Genomic DNA, 20,707 nt, shown 5'->3' with positions numbered 1-20,707 from the left:
TCTTGTCGCCATGTGTAGAGTAAGAAATACCCTGCAAGCCTTTAGAAAATTACAAGGAAACTGTGCAGCCCCAAAAAAGCCTGGTTTCAATAACAGTAACAGTTTCCTTGACAGCTAAAGTCTGGCCAACTACAGCAGAGAGGGAAGAGGAGAGGAGAGGAGAATGGACGAGAGAGGAAGAGAGGAGAATGAGGGAAAGAAGTGGAGGTTGGATTGTATGACACAATGATGCAATAACTGTGAGAACATCATGCACACACACACACACACACACGCGCTTGTGGTGTTGGGTTACTGCAGAGGTGCCTGTCTGTCTCAGTAAAGCCTCGCTGAGAGACAGAGATGTCAATGTCACAAGGACTGAGTCTAACGCTTGCATCAACTAGAGACACACACCGCCTTTGTCAAAGAAAATAAGAATCGAGCTGCTGAGTGATGAAAACCCAGTTATCCCAGTTTAGATTGCCTTGTGTCGCATTTAAGGGTAGATATATAAAAAAAAAAGAAAGTAGTGGAAAGAATTAAAAACTGTAAAGATGTAGGAGAAAAGTAGCGTTTAACTGCAGCACAATAAAAGGATGCAAGTGGGAGAAATGGGGAAAATTATAAGGAAAACAAAGAGGAGATTAGTAGAGGAGGGCTGAGACGAAGACGAGGTGAGGACAGGAAGATGAGAGGAAAGTAGGTGAGTGACGGATGCTAATGGCTGACCAGGAGAAGAACATGAAGGAAAGATTAAAAATGGAGGTAGGAGAGGGAATGTCGGGAAGATGGGATTTGAGGAGTGGAGGGGCCGATGGGGGGGAGACGAGAGGAGGTGGGAGAGGGAGTCAGCGTAGATAATGAGCTGTCAATTGAGACAAAAGTGGAATTGTATTACTTCATAACGAGTCTCATTCTCAGAGACGATAAGTGTAATAACGGCAACGAGGCCTCACTAATGAGACTACTACACCAATTCAAACACAATGACACAAACTTTTCCCAAGCCAACTATTATACCAAGATAACGCTGATTAAAACTTCTCACAAAGACACTTTTATAAAGGGGGAAATGTAAAAGGTTTATTCACAAAAGCGACGGCTAAAGTCAGTTGTTCCTACCTCTGTTCAGCCTGAACCCGGCTCACATTGTTTAACATAATGAGGCACAAAATAGCTTCTTTTTTTTAAGCTGAAAAGGTTTGTCTCCCACCAGCCACCCAGACCAATTATGTAGTTATTATATTTAAGAAAGTTTAAAAGGAAATCATAAAATGTGTTCTTTTGCATGTTTTTTCTGAGATCTACGACCAATAACAGGCGTGTAACCAGCAGGCATCACTAACCATGCATGAAACATTTCACCTGAGGACGACATGCTTTAAATTTACCTCAACGACGACGACTTTTATTACTCCAGGTTCCAGTAGAGTTCAACCTGTGAGTCATTTTGGGTCCCGACCCAAAGCTTCAGGAACAAGTGAGCTTGTTATTTCAGCTGCCTCATTTTTCATGTAATGGTTGGCAGACTTTGTTATGTGAAGAGAAGCTGGATAATTACACTAATGTACAGCTCTGCTGCCTCTGAAAGGAAACTCTATAATTAATCACAAAGTGCATCTGGCTACAATTAGCTCAACAAAGACCTGTACAATAGCGAAGCTCTTATCACCACCGAAGGCAAAAGTGCCGTGACTGTGGCGAAAACTTTCAATGCGCCTAAAAGCTATTTTACACCTGAACATTGTGCCGTGTCAAAGATGTCCAACCTCTGTTCTTGGAACAATGATAACACTAAGATATGACAATATGATTTTTGGAGCCTGGGTTAATTGCTCCTTAAAATATCCTTTAATAAAAGATGTAAAAGATGACATAAGGGTCACGGCAAGGAAGAAAGAGACACTAATTAGACGCTAGCTGGGTTAGCTAAACTGATTTTTAAGTAATGCATTGGAACTTTTTCCAATTACGCTCACTTGAGGTGGTTTTTGAAGTAGAGTTAACATGCATGTGATGAAAACACACTCTGATTAAGTTCTGAGCTAGTTCTACTTCCTTTATTGTCAGCAAATACCAGCTAACCTAAAAGAATAATTACAATTTGTTCAAGTTAAACCAATTCCTAAAGACTTCTCTGCATTTTTCTCTTGTGAATTGCCAAAGTTTTGTTTTCTTTGAGCTTTTTCAGCAGTTATCGCACGACTAATGTAGTTTTTCTTCTACTCTGTTTATTAAAGCCATGTGTGATGTTGCCTATACTGCCACCTTCTGTTGACACTACATAGCCTTTTTTTTTTTTTTTTTCCCCCCTCACACACTGCAAAAGTTCACTTTAAATTCTTTTGACTCTTTTATGGAAACATGGCAACTGATGCTGCTCTTCTCTATTCTTTTCATGCTTCTGATTCAACAATCGCCCGAAGGTAAAATGAGAAAACTATGCTGGTAGGAATTTGAATATGAATCGGCTGGTGTGAATTTCTAGTGGCTGAGATGATGTAAGTGATCGGTTGAGCTTCACAAAGGCCATCCATAAACTCAGCAGCGAGCAGCATGCATGGGTGTAACATTTCCTGTGCCCTTTCAACAAACTCTAACAGGTTTTATATGTAAAAACAGGCTGTTATTAAGTTACATAACTGCAATATGAACTTTAAACAAATAAAAGTGCTACTAAACCACAGAATAGACTCCAGAATTTCAGAAGTATATCACTAAAATGTGGTTACAAACTCTTACTGTTTCCTTGTAAAAGATATATAAGTAAAACATTAACACACGTCAATTACATCACATACGAAAAGGTCAAAATGGTTCAAATACACAGATAAATACACAAAGCATATACTCAAACATGAGGGGCAAAAAAATAAATAAAGAAAAGTCTGGAAAACTTGTTCAGTGTGGTGCGAGGGGGGCAGGAACAGAAAAAAAAAAAGAGAGAGAGAGAGAGAGAGGGGGCAATGTCAACAGAAATGGCTCTACTAGACTTTCTGGCTGAGATAAAAAACACACAAAAGCACGAGTACACATACACAAACACACGTTCCATCAGCTGCTGGAGGTTTAATCGAGGTCAGAAAAACAGGGTTGAAGCCAGAGGGAAGGAGAAAAAAAAAAACGAAAAAAAAACTGGGTAAGAAAGTTCCAGAGTCGGGCACAAACAGCGAGCGGTCAACAAGCCCCCGTCCAGTTCAAGCTACAGCGTCACATGGATGAAGAGGATGTGCTGTTCAATGTTTGTATTGATGAGCACGTTTGTTTTGTTGGATAAGGCAGCTTGACCGTGCCTAGATGTCTGTCCAAATAGCCTCACGGGGTGGGGGACACACAGGACTTTATGTGATGACTGGCGACTGTTCAAATTCATTCAGGTGCTAATCCCAGGAGAGAAGTGTGTGTGTGTGCTATGATGTGATCCGTCAGAACCAGAATTTTAAAAGACTTCTCACACCTGCCCATAACAAGAGCTGTGCCAACGCATACAGTAGCATCGGTGTTTTTGAATGTTATGGTTGGAAGTCTGGGGTAAATCATTAATTTCTCTGATAAAACCCTGAAAACACACACATTACGTCACATTACTGTATGAAGCACTTTACTGACAGATATGAAAATACTGTGTCAGAGAGGAGCTGTTTAACATTCACTGCAGCTTACATACAAGTGAGGCTCTCTTCAAAAAGCGCTTACTGTATCGCGGGCAGCTCAACTTCAAGCTAACCCTACTTTACTGTCTGAACCCCCCGCCCTCTGAAAACATTACTAACATGGTTCCCCCGCTGAGCAGGGAATGCAAAACCTGACCCAGTAGCACGTCCTTTCCATTTCCAGCGACACCGTCCCACAGATCAAGAGCGACAAATGTCACACCTTTAAAAATGTAGAAGATTAAAGTCTGTTTTTATGCTATTTTTTTACCCCCTGAAGCTTATTTTCGTAACTGTAGGAGGAAATCAAGCTCCTAAAACTGAAGTGTCGGTGCCAAGTGCGGCTTCCTGATCTATAAAACATCGGTTGGATGAGATCATGCGGCAATAATGTGACTTGTGTATTTCCCGCTTGATAGATGGACAATGCAGAGGCGTGGTACTAAACTTCATAAATCTTTTACAATGTACAGGTGAAATTGCTGCTACTGAGTGTTTACATAGCTCACTGACAGGTGCCATTGCAACTGTGCGGTACACTGTTATTATCTAGATTTATATGGATTGACAACACTATCGTTAAAAAAAAAAAAAAAAGAAAAGAGAAAACACTTCTTTAAACGTTGCAGGACGCCAGAACTTCAGGTTTGATTGCACACGTGTCTAATTTTAAACTGGAAGTCATTTAATATTATATAGCGAACACCTCCCCAGTAGGTGCCGTAGTGGTGATCTCACTTCACCATGACAACAAGGGTTAAGTAATGGAAATAAACACCTTTAAAAATTAAGCCACGTTTACAAAGTACAGTATCTCCTATAAAAACAGGCTTTAGTTTGTTCTTTGTTTGTAATCTCTCCAAAAGGAGAGGAGATGTTGCGAAACACATGAGCATATAAAAAGAAAAGATGAGAACGCAACGATAAAAGTTGTAGGAAAAGAACAAGAGCTGCATATTAAAGACACAGAGAACAAACTGTTAAAACACTACACCTAAACAATAGTGGATAAACAGTTGTGATTGAAGCTAATGAGGGTTATTTCAGAGCAAAAACCTAAACTAACCAGTGCTTTTATGCTCTGTTGCTAAAAACTGAAGCATTTGCCTCATCAGTTAACCTCGGGGTCAGACGCTGATAAAGAAGAGTGATGAGGGATTGGCATGCACACACACACACACACACACACACAGTCCAGAAATCACTATGACATTGCACATCCTCTGAAGTCAGCACAGAACATCAGATATGATTCATGTGCTGTGCGAGTTTCTCCTCTCTTCTGCTCGTTTTCTTCCTCTTCATCTATCTGTCTCAACTAATCTATCATCGTCCCCCCAACGGACCCTTAAATGACCCAAATGCTGACCCCGGCTCCGACCTCAGACCCCCACACTCAATAGGACCCTCAATCCCCCTGCCTGAGTAAGTGCATGTGTGTGTTTCTAAACATGTCAGCATGTGAATGCTCATGTTGATGGCAGCATGAATGTGAGTTATTATGCTCCCTGTTTGCACATGTATTTAACTGCATATATGAGTGTTTGCATAAAACGTACGCGCCAAGTTCGCTGGGAACATGTGAGTGTATATTCTTTAGCGATTGCAGCTAGTTTGAAAGCTGCATTTGTGTGTATGTGCTGTTATGAATATTTCTTTATGGATACTGATAAAGTCCAGCAGTCTAGTTAGAGATGGAATAACAGAAACATTTGAAATTTAAAACATCACTACAATCCATCGCCAAAAAGATTAATAAAAAACAAACTAATTTTTTTTAACCACACCTATGAAGCTCCACATATGATTGTTTGTCCTGGATATTTATTTATTGACTAAATGACTAATCACACACTCAAAGTTTGAAATCAGTGGTATAAAACCTGTATCACTTGTGAGATAATTGTTGGTTGTAGCCATAAATTACCAACTAGAGAAGCAAACCTCTGCCGTGTGTCACAGATGCTCTTTGGTTTACATATCTGACGGCTCATTTTTCAAAAAGAGTAGCTTCTTGTTCAGGCCATTTAACATGAAACAATAAATATATTTTGTACATATTATAACCTGAACTGAAATGACATTTTTGGGCTCATACCAATATTGATATCTGAGACTTCTACAGAACTGATATTTCTGGAGCAGCCGTCTTCTCAGCAGTACTGCAGACATACTCCTGCGGTTTACCACTGAACCTTCCTGTTGCTACAGCTGATAGCAGTGAACCTGACCTTAACTCTGCAACTGAGATCTTCCTCTTTTGAAGCACTTGTGTGTGACATACTGTTCTGCTATATCCCTCTGTTTGTGTTCCTAGCAATGGCTTGAGAAAAATAAACTTAGTTGTACACAGAGCTGACAGAAGTTTCTCTGTCACTCTTAAAAAAATTTGCATATAGAGCCAGTTGTTGACACACGGTATTTGACCACTAAAGCCAGTTCATGGTTCCCACAACCACATGGGCCGAGCGATGCACACTGTAAACACAGACAGCCAACATGCATGCAGCTTCATTCATACCACAACAAGACGCCTTCACTTCAAACTCAGTGAAACACACAGGATTCCTCCTCTGGAAGGCTGGCTGGGACTTTCTACGGAATACAACAACCTGGGCTGCAGCATTGTGCCAGTGATTATTCCTGAAGGCTGCCAAGTACTTTGGAATAGCCTGCAGGAGGAGTTTGCAGCCTTCCCGTCCCAAGCACAGTACTTCTGGAGAATTCAGAACGTCCAACTGCGTTTGGATGGAAAGCATGTACAAATCAAAGCACCTCTAAAGTCCAGCAGCCAGTGCTTCAATTACAACTCTCTCAGTGATGAATCATGAAGGTGTTGATGATGGTGAATTTCCTCGCACCGCCTCTCCTCAAAACAAATTTTGTTTTCCTGGCTCACTTGCAGTGCACACAGGCCCTCGATTCATGGATTTAAAGTCGAAATCGTGACTTGTAACAATGCAATAAGCAAATCACCATGACTGCAATCTAAGATACAGATTATGTTCTCTGCTTTTGGTGGTATATTATGTGGAAATGCTTCATCCCATGTTTTTATAATCGCTCTAAACTCTTAGATTAGCAATTGCAATACCAGCTAGTAATGTCACAATTAGAAATTTCCTCAAATCACTCAGCACTATTTAACCAAGACAATCTGAGCTGCAGGTCTGGGCCTTCAGCAGGTGCTCAAGAACAGTTGGAGGTTATGTGGGAGTTTAAAGGGGAGACTGCTTGATGAATGGAGGCCATGATTGTTCATGGCCTCTATTCAGAGAGAACACTTTGACGCAAAGAGTTTACTGGGGTGAAAGTAATTAGAAAATGATCCAAACGCCTTCATGTGTAGAGAAGAGAAGAAAGGAGAGGAAGCAAGTGAGGAGTCTAGCGAGGACACTAGTGAAGGTAAATAAAAAGGCAGAGCTGAAAATATGAATCATGCGCTGCTGTTGCTGCTGCTAACACCTCCAGCCCACGAGACTGCTATTTATAGACAGAGAGAGATGGAAAGAAAGAGAGAAAGAGAGAAGGGGGGAGAGCAAAAAGATAGCAACAAGGAAGACAAGTTCAGAGACAAACAGCATAACACTGAAGGTAGACAGCTGGAAGACGAGTGAAAGAGTGAGGGGGGGAAACAGAGACAAAAAAGGAGAGCTGTGAGCTGTTATAAAAAGTACAGACAGAAAGGGAGAGGTGTGCAGCGAGAGAGCGAGAGAGAGAGAGAGAGAATGAGTTTGAGTGGAGAAAGGCAGACAGAGCGAGAAGAGCCGAACAGAAAGAGAGGCGAGATGGACGAATGATTGTGCACCAGACTGAGAAAATACCAGGGTCAAACTGTGGTCGCGTGGAGGATGGATGGAATGACAAACCCAAAATCAAAGAGAGAAGAATTATGGAGAGAGCAAAAGAGGTGCATGGGATGATGGAAAACATCTTAACGCTTTGCTGTTTCGGAGAACAGCAAGTAATTTCCCCCCTCTGACAGGTGAATGTACCTGAGACTCAGGGTGGGCAAAGAAAGTCTGCCAACATAGAACGGTTTGTTTGTGTCGATTCAATCTCTCTGAATCAATGAAACATGGACATTCTTAGTTTAACACAACTGTTATTTACCCCTCTTGTACTTTGAATATCTATGCTACAGAGTTCGTATTCAAGTTTTTTTTCCTTCCAATCTAAGTGATTTCCTATTTAGTTCCAAACCACAGCCATTTTCCCAGATAATACACACTTGAAGTACGTTAAAGTTACTAACATCAATACACGCTTGACAACTGAATAGCTCTCCAAAGTTTTAGGGAAAAATGTCTGCATCCAAGTAGTTCCTTAACGTTATGTAGGAGGTCACAAACTTTGCTGCAAAGCTCCGTTAGGGCACTGTCTGAAGTGTAGGGTCAAAAGAAAAAATGTCTTGCAGTTTAGCTGAAGTAGCTGTTTGGTCCAGCAGGTGGAGTCTCTCACGGGTTCATACTGTAGTGAACCGCAGGACGTGGTCCCTCAAAATACGAGCAATCTTATGTTGGCAATCAGGGAGCATTGTGTAGGTTTAAGGCCACCATGAGAAAGACTTCTGTGACACTTCATAGCCTCCACTAAGACGAGCTGAACATTTCTCCTATAGCCCAGTGGCATATGAGTCGCTTCAGTCGCCCATATCATGTGTCTGTTGACTGAAATAGCAGCACAGCACAGGACAATTTCCACTGAGCTAAATTTGTATTTATCCTGTATTAATTGGTAACGCTCCTGATTATTGATTCAGAAAACGAAGCATCGAAAAGTGCTCTCTTTTACAACACCTTTGTGACAGCAGATGTAAAAACGAAGAATCATTTTTAGGTTTAGGTAACACCAATCAGTTAAAAAATACCTTAGTTGGTCCTAACCCTGATATTCGACATTGGATCGGGACATCCCCACTTTACAGCAGCATCCCAGGTTCCCAGGTAATGTGCAGGTCATTTTACATCTTTCAGCCTGATAAGTCAGATACTACTCAAAAACACCCAACACAATTTCCAAATTTAAACTGTCATATCTAAATATCTCTGAATTGATTTGTTCAGGCAACAATCCAAACTTTAAAGATGTTAAATTTACTATCACATATGGCAGAAAAAGGCTGGAGATCCTCACATCTGGGGAGTTGGATTCAGTGATTTTGGCTTTTTACTTGAACAATGATTTTACTATCAAATACCGACATTAGATAACCCAGTGCTGGTTGGGCAGCGCAATAAATCCTTAAATAGTTGACACAAATAAGCACAATAGAATAAGCTATGTTCATATGTTGACTTTACATTCATGAACCCGCACCCTGAATAACAACTTCACACACACCCATTCATTCATCACATAAATGCTGCACCTGTCTTTTAAAGTAGCACACACTTCACAGTTGGCTCCCTGATGGCAAACAAACTGGCACGACCTGTTTTGGTTAATGAAAATACATCCCTAAATAACAAGAGGCATATTTACGATCAGAACAAAAAGGAACACGGGCCACAAATAGTTTCATAAAACCAGAGATGAAAATCAAGCAGACCTCAAGCCAGAATTGACTTTCACTGACTGATAATTTGAGATCATCACGCACATGTTGGGACAAGGTGGGTGACAGCAGAGTTTACTGTTGGGTTGTTTGTTTTGGGTGACGGCCATTCCCATGGTGAACTGATACGTGCTCATTCCCACTCACTAACAAACGGACACATGTGGGTATTGCTTAATGTTAAAGCGAAATAAGCAGATGAATTTCCCAGTAAAATATGAGGAACTATTCCCAGTAAATTATGAGGAAAGAAAGATAAAGCTTGTGGATGACGTGCAAGTGTCATCTCCATTACGGTCTACAGCCTTCCTCACAGAGTAGAAACCACAGTGATGAAGGACAACATGCGCAGATGATTAATGGAAACGTTTGTTTGTTGTAATGTTTACTTTATGCACTTTTTGTAGATTATATTCCCAAACTATTTTTTTTAATTCTATGATTTAGAATAAATGGAAGTTTTTTTAACATCAACACGTGACCTTCTGTAAGTTCTGTAGATCCCACATCGAACGCCATTCCGCTGTCCATTTGTTGCCAGCTTTTTGTAAATAACGCTTCTTTGCCTTTGTATTCTTTGTTTCATTTTTAATCTAGATTCACGTGTGTTGGAAGCAGCCACCATCTTGTCAAATAGTTGGAAAGCGGTGATTTCACACATGTACTGCAGCCATGAACTTACTGAGACATTATCTGCACGAACTTTGTGCAAGAACACAAATGTCCAAATCAGATAGATTGAATACAACCCATGTTTCAAGAAAGCAGGTGACTGTAAGAACAGATGGCATTAGCATCACCTGACTGACACGAAACACTTGTTGCACACTAACAACAGTGCTTCGGATGGTGAAGACATACTAGCAGACTGTATACACACACACACACACACAAGTCACAGTCCAAATTAAAATACAGATTTTAAATCTGCCCCAGCCACGCTTACAATCTCAATTTGTTATAAGGATGATTTCAACTCATAGTTTGTAGTTTGGGTTTGAACACCAGTCCTACCTCAATAAGATTCCTCCATTACGTTCAATACAATCATTCTGTGAATGTATGTAAATATCCGATATCTCTTGCAACACTTCTTAAATCTTTTATTTCTTTGTTATATATTTATCCTTTTTTTATCTTTTATATTTTTACTGAGAAATTTCGCACTTTATTTTTTACTTGCACTGAACATAGAAGAAGCTCTCCAATCTCCTTGTACACTGTATAATGACAATAATGGGCATTCATTCATTCATTCATTCATTCATTCATTCATTCATTCATTCATTCATTCCTGGAACTTTTCTGACACACCTCCTAATTATGGTGCATCAGAAGCCTTTTAGCTTTTCCTCTTCCATCTCTCTTCTTTCTCCCACCTCCACTTCCCTCCGCTGCCCCTTTCTCAACTTGGCCCACTTCAGGCTAGTGAGCTGAAACCGAGCTAATGTTTGGGCTAATTAAGGACATTCCCCACCACTGCAGTCAGAGCAGATTTGCAGTTTCAACAAAAAGGAAGCCTTCTGAAGAGTTTAGAGGTAAATCTTCCCTAAAATGTGCTGGAAGACCCTACAAATGCCGGCAGCCTTTGTTTAAGTACATATTGAGCTTCAGGAAGCAAAGTAGTCGGAAACAGTTCTTTGTTTCCGCTGAGAAAGACTTCCAGGATGAAGGCTGATGACATGTGACAAATATTCTGTTTGGCTATGTGTTGTTAGCATACAGTAGTTTACAGTACTAACAAACATCATACTTTATAATGCTTATTTGTGTAGCTTGTCCTCAGCAACGTATCAGGAGAAAAAGCTTGTGTAAAATTCAATTAACATAGTGCTGACAAAGGAAATACTTGACAGAGAAGGTAAATGAAAGGCCAACGATCACACTTCCGCATCAATCAATCTACCAGAAGCAAAAAGAGTACACCAGAACTATATAGGGACACACAGGTAGCAGATAGCTGGTGGCTGACCACAACTTCTAAAGTGTGCTACTTTACATACACAGAAATAGCACGGTGCAAGGTGTCGGTGTGCACAAGCAATAACCACAGAGTGCGGATGTGTTGCAGACTGTGGTGTGGTTTTACTGCCACCTGCAACTTACAATATCTGAGCGCCTCTATGTTTTTTTCCTTCTCTTCCTCTGTGCAGTGTAATTTGAGTCTCTTTTCCTCACCTCCTCTCACTCTGTCATGTGAGGAAAGTAGTCGATAAGAAACGCTCTAAAAACCCTTCTAGAGAACCTTCATCTCCTTTTTGGAGATTGCTGCAGATAATCCAGCTTTGATATTCAGGATATGACATTAGGAAGCCGTTATTGGTCAGCATCTGAACTCGCACAAACACCGTAACCTGTTCTTCTGCAAACAAAGCCACATGGCTGTGCATGCTCGCCTGGCCTCCCACACTTCAAACAGCCGCTCAGTGAGGCTTTGTCAACATGGAGCACAGGTATCATACACAGGGGAATCTCCAGGGTGTAAGTGGGTAATAGAATCATTCTTGCACATTGCTTGACAAACCCGGTTTTTCCTTGAACTAAACTAATTCACATCCAGCCCAACATGTCGAATAATTCCCCCTCCCGAGTAGAAACTAAACTGCAGCTCTGCCACTGACGGTTGTGAAAGCCGCTCTGTGCTCTTGTGCAGAAGCCCCAGGGCAAGGGAGCATCTGGATATTGAATATACAATGGAGCAGACAATGCCTAAAGTACACAGGTTGAATGGGACTGCCGTCAGACCACAGGGGATCTACAGTCCATTACCTTCCAAATCTGCCCATTAACTTTCTGTCTCACTCTCCCCCCGTCTGTGTCACCCTCGCTCACCTCTCTTTCTCTATCTGCAGCCGCCTCTGTCTCTCTCTCTGTCCGACTTTGCCTGCATCTCTCTTGTTTTGTTTTTTTATCTCCCTCTGTCTGTCTGTCTCCATCTATCTTTGCAAATATCACACTCTCATTCCGGTTTTGTTTGTCATCAGCCCTTACTGTCTCTCCAAATTGTCTGGCTCTCTTTTTGCCTTCAGCTCTCTCTCTCATGTGTGCTTTTTTTACTCGTGACATTTCTCTCCGACTATTTTAATATTTGTTTTTCACTGCGTCCATTGATATGTTGCAGCATTTTCTGCCTTTGTATCTATATTTGTCTCTCTGCCTTTGTTATTTCCCAATCTAGAGATCAAACCGGTACAAAAAACAACCACCCTTAGTTGCATTACAGCAGCCTTAATAGCGCATACGTACGTGTTTTACTGCATGACTGTCTTTCAGTACATGTAACCACATTAGCTAACTACATTAGGTTGCACACATGCGAGCACAAAAGCAGAGAGACATGCGCACTCAGCACTAGAGGAAGAGATATTTTAAATCAAATATTGATGCAGTGAGAATGGATAGAGGCTTTCAGATGAGCCCAGGGAGACACACACACACACAGGCACGAGAAACCCCTAAAACAGATGTAACCCTATTAAAAAGCCCCAGTCCCGCCCATCACACAAAAGAGCAACACAACTCGTCGCCTCTTTTTTTATTTCACGTCTACATCTTTTGCATTTCCTCCATCCCTCTATTTGCTTCATCTCCGTTCCTTGCTCAGCGCCGCCCTCTTCGCAGCGTAACCGAGCCCCGAGTCAACAACAGGGTGACAGAGGTGAGCTGTTTGTCACCCAAAACACAATGAATAGACAACGCAACACAACCCACACGCATTCACAAACACAAAGGAAGGACAACAGTAAACAAACAGACCTGACCTCGCCGTCAACCCTGCTTTGTTAGAACTGGTGCACGTGTGTGTGTGTTTCCACACGTGTGCAGGAAAGGCGGGTGGGACGGCGTGTGTTTTTATGACCATCAGAGTTCTGACGGTTTAAATGTTTGTGTAGCGCTCAGCTGTAGAGCTGGAGTACAAGTTCTCTCAATAAAATCTCACTCTGTGTGTCGGTCTTTACAGTATTCCACCAACGCAGAGGCAATCAAATAATATTTTACGCAACAGTGTGTTGCGTTGGTGCATGCTGCCCAGTAGTGGAAGAAGGATTCTGACCTTTACTTCAGTAAAAGTACCAATTTCATCCATCCATCCATTATCTATACACCGCTTAATCCTCACGGGGGGCATGGGAGGCTGGACTCAGGGTGAAGGCAGGGGACACCCTGGACAGGTCACCAGTCTATCACAGGGCTACACTTAGAGACAGACGACCAAGCACACTCACATTCACATCTACGGACAATTTAGAATCACCAATTAACCTCAACATGTTTTTGGACCTTGTGGGAAGAAGCAGGAGAACCCAGAGAGAACCCACGCTGCACGGGGAGAACATGCAAACTCCCAAAAGATCCCAAGTGTCCTCACCAGGATGCAAACTGGCGACCTTCTTGCTGCGAGGCAATGGTGCTAACCCACTGATCCACCTTGCAGCCCAGTATCAACACTAACGAATTAAAATACTCCACTACAAGTAAAAGTTCTGCATGTAAAAAAACTTAAGCAGAACTTTTAATGACATATATTAAAATGTACTTAAAAGTACCAAAAGGGAAAATACTTGTTGAACAGAATAATGTTTCCTGGAAGTGGTTTTGGATTATTATTACTGCTTCATTAATATGTATGTTGCATTTGATTATTGTGGGTGTTCAAGGCTGAGGTAATTTGAACTACTTTGTACACTTTTGGGTAGTTTAATCCACAGTAATGCATCACAAGCCATGTTTCCATGTTTTACTGTCAAACAAATTGAAGAGAACTTTTAAAAGGTCTCAAAAAATGAAACAAAAAGAAAAAATGCAAAGCAGGCTTGCTCCAGTAAGTGCTTAGGAGTGAAAAAAAACTTGGCTGCACAGTTTAAAAAGAAGATGAAATGGTGTTTGTGTCGCTCTTCGCCCACATTAAGGATTTCTTGAAAAATTAAAAAACTAAAATTTTTAAAAAAAAACATCTCAAACAGGCAGATTTGAGGATGTTTTTTGCAAATACTGCCATTTCTATAAACTTTTTTTTGCAAAAGTCTGCAATATTTCAAAATGCACAAAAAAAAAAAACATGATGGGGTCACAGTTATACTCTATAGAATCATGTTTGTACCGTCACTCTCATTACACAGTTTATTTAATTTATGGAAAATTTTCTCAGACTAAGGAGGAATTTCAGTTTATCACAAACCACCACATTTAAAGATACATGGTTTATACGAGAAACTAAAGGGTATGAAAAACTGCAATCTGAAAATTAAGTCATCACTAAAGTTTTTTGACAAATGTAGTGGTGTGAAAAGTTAAATATTTGGCTGTGTGATATAGTTGAGTAGAAGTATGAAGTTGCATAAAATACTTGAGTTAATCGTAACTGCCTCAGATTTGTAAACTGGCCCATTTCATTCATGTATTAGCCGAAAAAAAAGGTTATCAAATTTTTTCTTTCTTACCCAACTTAATCATTTAATAGCACAATTCTCATATCACATCAATCAGTAACCATACCTTATTTACTTAGCGCTTTTCAAAAACCACTTTGCACACTCAGCAGGTCTGTACGTGCCCGTACAGTCCAAACACAATCAGCTGAAATATGAAGCAAAACTACTTTTCCTATTATATCTGTCTGTATGTGACGACGAATGACTTAGTTTGTTTTAAAACAAAATGTCACTCGTAACCTCTGGAATATGCACGTATTACTCGTGGGGGTGTCTTTTGTTTTGTTTTGTGGAGTTGTATACATTGAGTTGTGCCCCTCAGAGTTGGGTTTCTGGGTGTAGATTACGTGGTGCTCCACACATGGTGCTAATCAGTCCACAACTGTTGCAGAAAAGAATGGTGACGGGCCTTTTTCACGGCACACATTTTGACTTGTCATGGTAGGAGAAACACATATGTTACTAATAACATCAACAATAGCTCCATTCTACACGCAGCGAGCAAATGCCAATGGAGTCATTTGATAATAAAAATTAAGATAATAATTTTATTATTTACACCAGTGATTTTCCTACAGTAACATGTTGAGAATTCTTCTATTAAAAAAGGCTCATAATGTGTTTAGTTTGGGATTTGAGCAGAAGAGGGTTTGGCTTTTTCCCTTTTTATGAGATTTTGTATTCAAAAAGCACAAACACAGTAAAAGAAGAGATTTGGTTTGTTGTCACGTTGCCACACTGAGTGAAAACACATGTGTGGGTGTAACTTGCGCCCTATTTTACCACATTATCTAAACTCCGAATTTGGAACCGGGAACCAAAACTAACATTAAAGTGGTTCAATCAACTGCTAATTGCATATTTGGCAGATCTACATTCTGATTAAAGGGACCGGTTTGGATGTTCTGCCCTGATTTTGCTCGTTTTAGAGTAGAAGACCAACTTTGCACAGAAAGACATTTACCTTAAAAGGACACTGACAGCACACAGTCTGCTGCCAGGATCCAACATTTGACCTGTTGATTCTCAGATAAGACCGCAAGACAATATTCCCACAATCTGCTTTATCTCACTGCAGAAACTAATTTCACAGCAACACCAGTGCACAGTGGGGGATATAAAACCTCCTATCAGCTGAATCAGGCCACCGCTTCCTGCGTCCAGAATCTCATCATCTGACTGGACGCGGTGACTTCAGTCTTAAACTATCTGGTTTAATGATCACAACTCTGGATAGGGAGATCAGGATTAAAGACAACTGCATACAGCAAAAGCAGGATAAATTATCTCCACATGCAAGAAGGATTCACAGTGACACATAGACTAAAATGTTATCACAAGGATTTAAAGTTTTTGACTTTTTCTGAGCATGTGGCACTTGACAAGTAAAAAGTAGCACCGAGAAGTATTTTGGGCCGACGACCACAGTCTTCCAGTATCGCAGTTTAAATGATTTGTGGCAGATGACGGTTGCAAATCATGCAGCTGTTCACCCTTGCACCCGACCATGACATTAAAAAGACAGAAGGGGTTTTCCCGTTCAATTCAAACGGCATTGAGCGCTGCATACCATCCATGTGATCTTGCTCTGCGGTGATTACATCATGCAACTGTGGCTTATGAGGGATTGACTCCTAATCTGGTGGGGAGAACTTCCTGCCTCACTGACCACACTGTCTGCGATTTGGTGTATGTGTGTGTGTGTGTGTGTTTTTATACAGCTCCCACTGACTCAGCAGCATTGTGTTTGGCAGGCTCTCTCTCTATAAATCGACCGTGGCAGCGACAATTAAGATTAGAAACTCGCCATTTATATTGACCGACGCTAACACGTGCATTAATAGGACGCATGCAGAAACGTACACGTCAATCCAATCTCGCTGTGGTGCAAAAAAACAACAAGATCTCCTTCGAAGGAAACATTTTAAATCCAAATAATCTTAATAAAGCACGGGAATCGATGTTGAAATCACATTATAGGGTGCTGGTCTAGTAGCAACCGGCAGACGTTTATTGATTTTTGGAGGAGGCTCCTTCTCCTTGCACTGTACACGACTAAGGGCGAGACAATGGAAGCAGTCGGACACTGTCCTCGACGAGAAGCTGAATTCTGATGCAAAACAGCAAACCAACGACTGTTCTAAAGTTTAAATGTGTAGTCTGTCTTTTCTTTCTTCGATGATTTGCTGGCTTGGCAATCTTAATCTCAAAAATATAGAGTATTAAAATAAGAACAAGCTGGAAAGAATTTACTGCTGCTACCCTCAGTGACCCTCAGCGTGAAGGGAGGATCATCTCAGACGCACACACTTTTGTTTTGAGCCCTAAACATCCTTTAGACGTCGAGCTCCAGATGCTAACATCAGGTTTCATCTCCCAACGGGTAGCCCTAATAGATACAGATTGTCCTTTGTCCCATCTGCTATTGGTTTTTATCATCACATCTCTCTTTCTTTTTCCTCATGAATCACACAGTGGGAGATATGGATTTTGCACTGCGCTCATGTACAGTGTGATGCATTGTGTATGTATTTGTGTTGGACTACTGTCTATAAAGCAAACTGCCCCCATGGGGACTTTAAAATAGACATTAACGTTCCACTATAACTACTGTCCTTTTGTTTTTTTTTTAAAGATTTATTTTCCAGCATTTTTGCTAGAGGCAAAACAGTGGAAATGCAGCAGAGGCAGTAGGGGAATAACACGCAAAAAAGAATGGTCTGTGGCCAGGATTCAAACCAGGAATCTGCTGCTCAGAGCACGTGTGCACATGTGGTATGTGCCATAACAAATCGGCCTTCTTGCTATCATAAAAAAGTTGTAATAATCCACCCAAAACATACAAGTGCAGATAAAAAGCCTCTCAAACTGATATAACTGAACATTCTGCTTGAGCTGTAACAGTTAGCTGATTGGTTTATCAAAAGAAAATGAGAAGAATATTCAATAATATCACTGCTTTAGTCATCTTTCAAGAAAAAATGGGAGACATACACTAGCTCTATTGTCTCAAATGTAAGGACTTGATGCTTGGTTAGTCTGACTGGGCTCTGGTGTGATGTAGAGAACTGCACGGGGACTGGGACTCCACAGGATCCAACGCAAATCTCATTGGATTCTGGTTTTAACTTTGCTGCAGGCGGGACAGTGCGCTAAAAAAAAAACAAAAAAAAACTGCAGGTCCCAGGAATTACCCATAATCAGAAGACAATAAATGAAATATTCAAAAGAAACTTAAGCAGGTTTTTGCAATGAAAAGGCAAAGCAAGCAAGTCAGAGAGAAACTTTCCAAGTATTACTGACAAAGGTAGAAACAAACTGTAAATTATGACGTGCATTTTTACCTGTATATTCATGTATAAAACATTCAATCAATAAGACAATCAATGGATTAAGTTTTAATGAGCACAAAAATTTTTTGCAGCCCTCTCCTTCACTACACTTATTTGTATACAGCTCAGCGATGAGTATGACGCACATGCTAAGTTTTTTAGTGGCAGTTAGTGGAATGTCCCTTTAGTTAAGCATCAAACTTTCAATTTGTTGCACTCCTACACACACCCAGAATTATACAGACATTTCTGCAACATGAAATATGGATATTTATTATTTAGAAATATTTTGCCAAAGGAAAAAAAAAATGCTTTCTATGATGATTGTCTATTTAATTTCCTAATTTCAGGATGTCTTGGCACATTGAAATTAAAAGCTTTGTTTGAATGACACTATCTCAGGAACTTTGCAAAAAAAACAAAAGCCTGGAATATTCAGAATCTTCAATATTGGACAAGTAGATCAATTAATCTCTGATTGTGGGCGAGTTAAAATCTAAAAAGAACTTGAAGCCGCCATTAAAAGTCCCATCTTCTGGCACACATTGACAAAAAAAAAAAAAGATAATGCAAAATAATCTACATGTAAGTCACAAAAATACAAAACAAGACATGAAATGTGTTTTTATAATGAAGTACTTGGTCACAAAAATGAAAAAAAAGTTATCTTCATCACAGTTTAACTTAAATATGTGACCAAGAAGGTGTGACAAGTTGTACCATATGTTGAAAGAAATCTGGAGTTATAAAGATGGTACACACAGGTAGATACATGATGTTACACTATCAGAGCTGATGAAAACTACCCATGTAAGGCTTCATCGGGCAGATAAAAGCACTTATATTCTTTTTGACAGTGACTCTTTTTGTAAACAGCATTTCACCAAACTTCCCTTTAAGCTGAAAATCATTTTTTTAAATAAAGAAAGTGTAGAAGGTGGACTCTGACATACATATATCCACTTGGACACAAGTAGTTACACACAGTCCCCACACTCATTCTGCTCCAGTTATGGCTTAGCAGATGACACTCTGCTGCCCTGCTGCTATTTATAGAAGAGAAAGAGAAAAAAAAATGAGAGGGAAAAATCCCATCTCCTCTCTCTCTGTCTCCATCTCTCTCTCTCCTCTTGTCCCCACAGGCTTCAGATAAGGTCATGGAGGATGGAGAGAAAAGAAAGAAGCAGAGAAAGAGGGAGGACGCCAGAGACAAACAAAAGAGAGGGACAGTGACAGAGAAAGAAGAAAAAACACAAACAAACTGCGCCTTAATACGACACTTTGTTCTCTGTGTCTCGCTGTTCTTCAGTTCTATTTCCAGAAGCAAATGAACTTGTTAAACCCGAACCAATTTCTGTTCTGTACGCTGCTTTATCTTGAGCATCAAGGGGTTTTACTTGAACTCGCTTATTATAGACTTATCAGAAATCAAAGAAAAAATAAGTCTGTAAAAAAAAAAAAAAAACATACAAATGCTGGCAGCTAGTGTCATAAAAAACATAATAACAGTGGAATACTGTCACATTTAAAAACTGAAAATAATGACAAATATCTGTAAAACAATGATATTTTTAGCTGATTTTAATACAGTAACAGTTTACTTTTATGGTCGTACAAAAGGACATATTACGATTACCAAAATACAGATATTAAAGTGGACAATATTTACAGTTTTGGCCTTTTTTTTTGTTTGTTTTTTACAGACAACATGTAAGTTAATATGTTTTTTTATGTGATTTTAAAATATATTATGTGTAATTTAACAAAACAGAGAAAACCTGTAAAATAACAGTTAAAAAACTTGCAAAATACGAATTGTTTGCAGATGTTTAAATACAGTAAAAATAGTTTAAACTTATGGACAAATGTAAAAGAAATACCTGGCTTTTTTTAATTTTATTTTTTTAAATTGATGTGGACATTGTTTTGGTCTGCTATTATCTGTAATTGAAAAAAGAGGGAACATCTGTAAAGTAATAGTCTTTTTATTTTTTACCATTTTTTCTTAAATTTATATATAATGTTTTTTCTCGAGTCATGGCAAAAATTTGTAAACTAATTAGATTTTTTGCTGTTTCAATAAAGTACTAAGTGATGTAATTTGACTGTCAAACTGTGTAAAAGAACAAATTAACTTGTGTAAAAATATAGATTTTCGATGTGACGTTATTTACAGTTATGACTTTGTTTTTGTTACAGTCAACGTGTAAATTCATCATTTTTTTTCTGTTTTTTTTTTTTTAGATGTTTTGCATATTTGAACTAAACTGCTAAAATCTGTTAAAGTTCATCTTTTACAGCACATGTGGTTGGCAAGATGCCCAAAAGATAAACCATAAAAATCTATTTTACAATATTTTATTGCTTGTTTGGTACATGACCTCTGGTTGGAAAGCACGAGGCACAAAATGTAACAGTAATAATATTACTGGACTGTAAGACCTTCCAACACACACATGCTGATGCCCTCTCCATCGCATACATTTATGACGGGGTGGGGGACCGTCACGTTTTAATGAACACCCCCCCACCACCACAGTTCACCAGAGAATGACATCTTATCATTGGAATGTGGGGAATCTGGGAGGGATACAATGAAAGCAGGGAGCTGCCCCCTCCTCAAACACACACAAAATAAGCAGTGAGCACAAAGACAGAAACAGGAGCTCACTTACACAAGTACACACACACAGACACACAATCTATAGGCAGACTGGACACACACTCGCAGCAGCAGAACAGTGCGTGCAG

At 39.9% G+C, this 20,707-nt stretch overlaps 1 protein-coding gene across 8 annotated transcripts in view; it reads right to left on the bottom strand.

The window, feature by feature from the left end:
* wnk1b (WNK lysine deficient protein kinase 1b) overlaps nucleotides 1-20,707 on the bottom strand; it is a 109,138-nt gene that overhangs the window by 77,223 nt on the left and 11,208 nt on the right. The gene's annotated exons all lie outside the window — the stretch shown is intronic.

Source organism: Stegastes partitus, unplaced genomic scaffold (assembly GCF_000690725.1).
Source record: "Stegastes partitus isolate 25-593 unplaced genomic scaffold, Stegastes_partitus-1.0.2 Scaffold1462, whole genome shotgun sequence".
Taxonomy (NCBI): Eukaryota; Metazoa; Chordata; class Actinopteri; family Pomacentridae; genus Stegastes; species Stegastes partitus.
The sequence above is the reverse complement of the archived record's forward strand: the minus strand, read 5'-3'. Positions and strand labels throughout refer to the sequence as shown.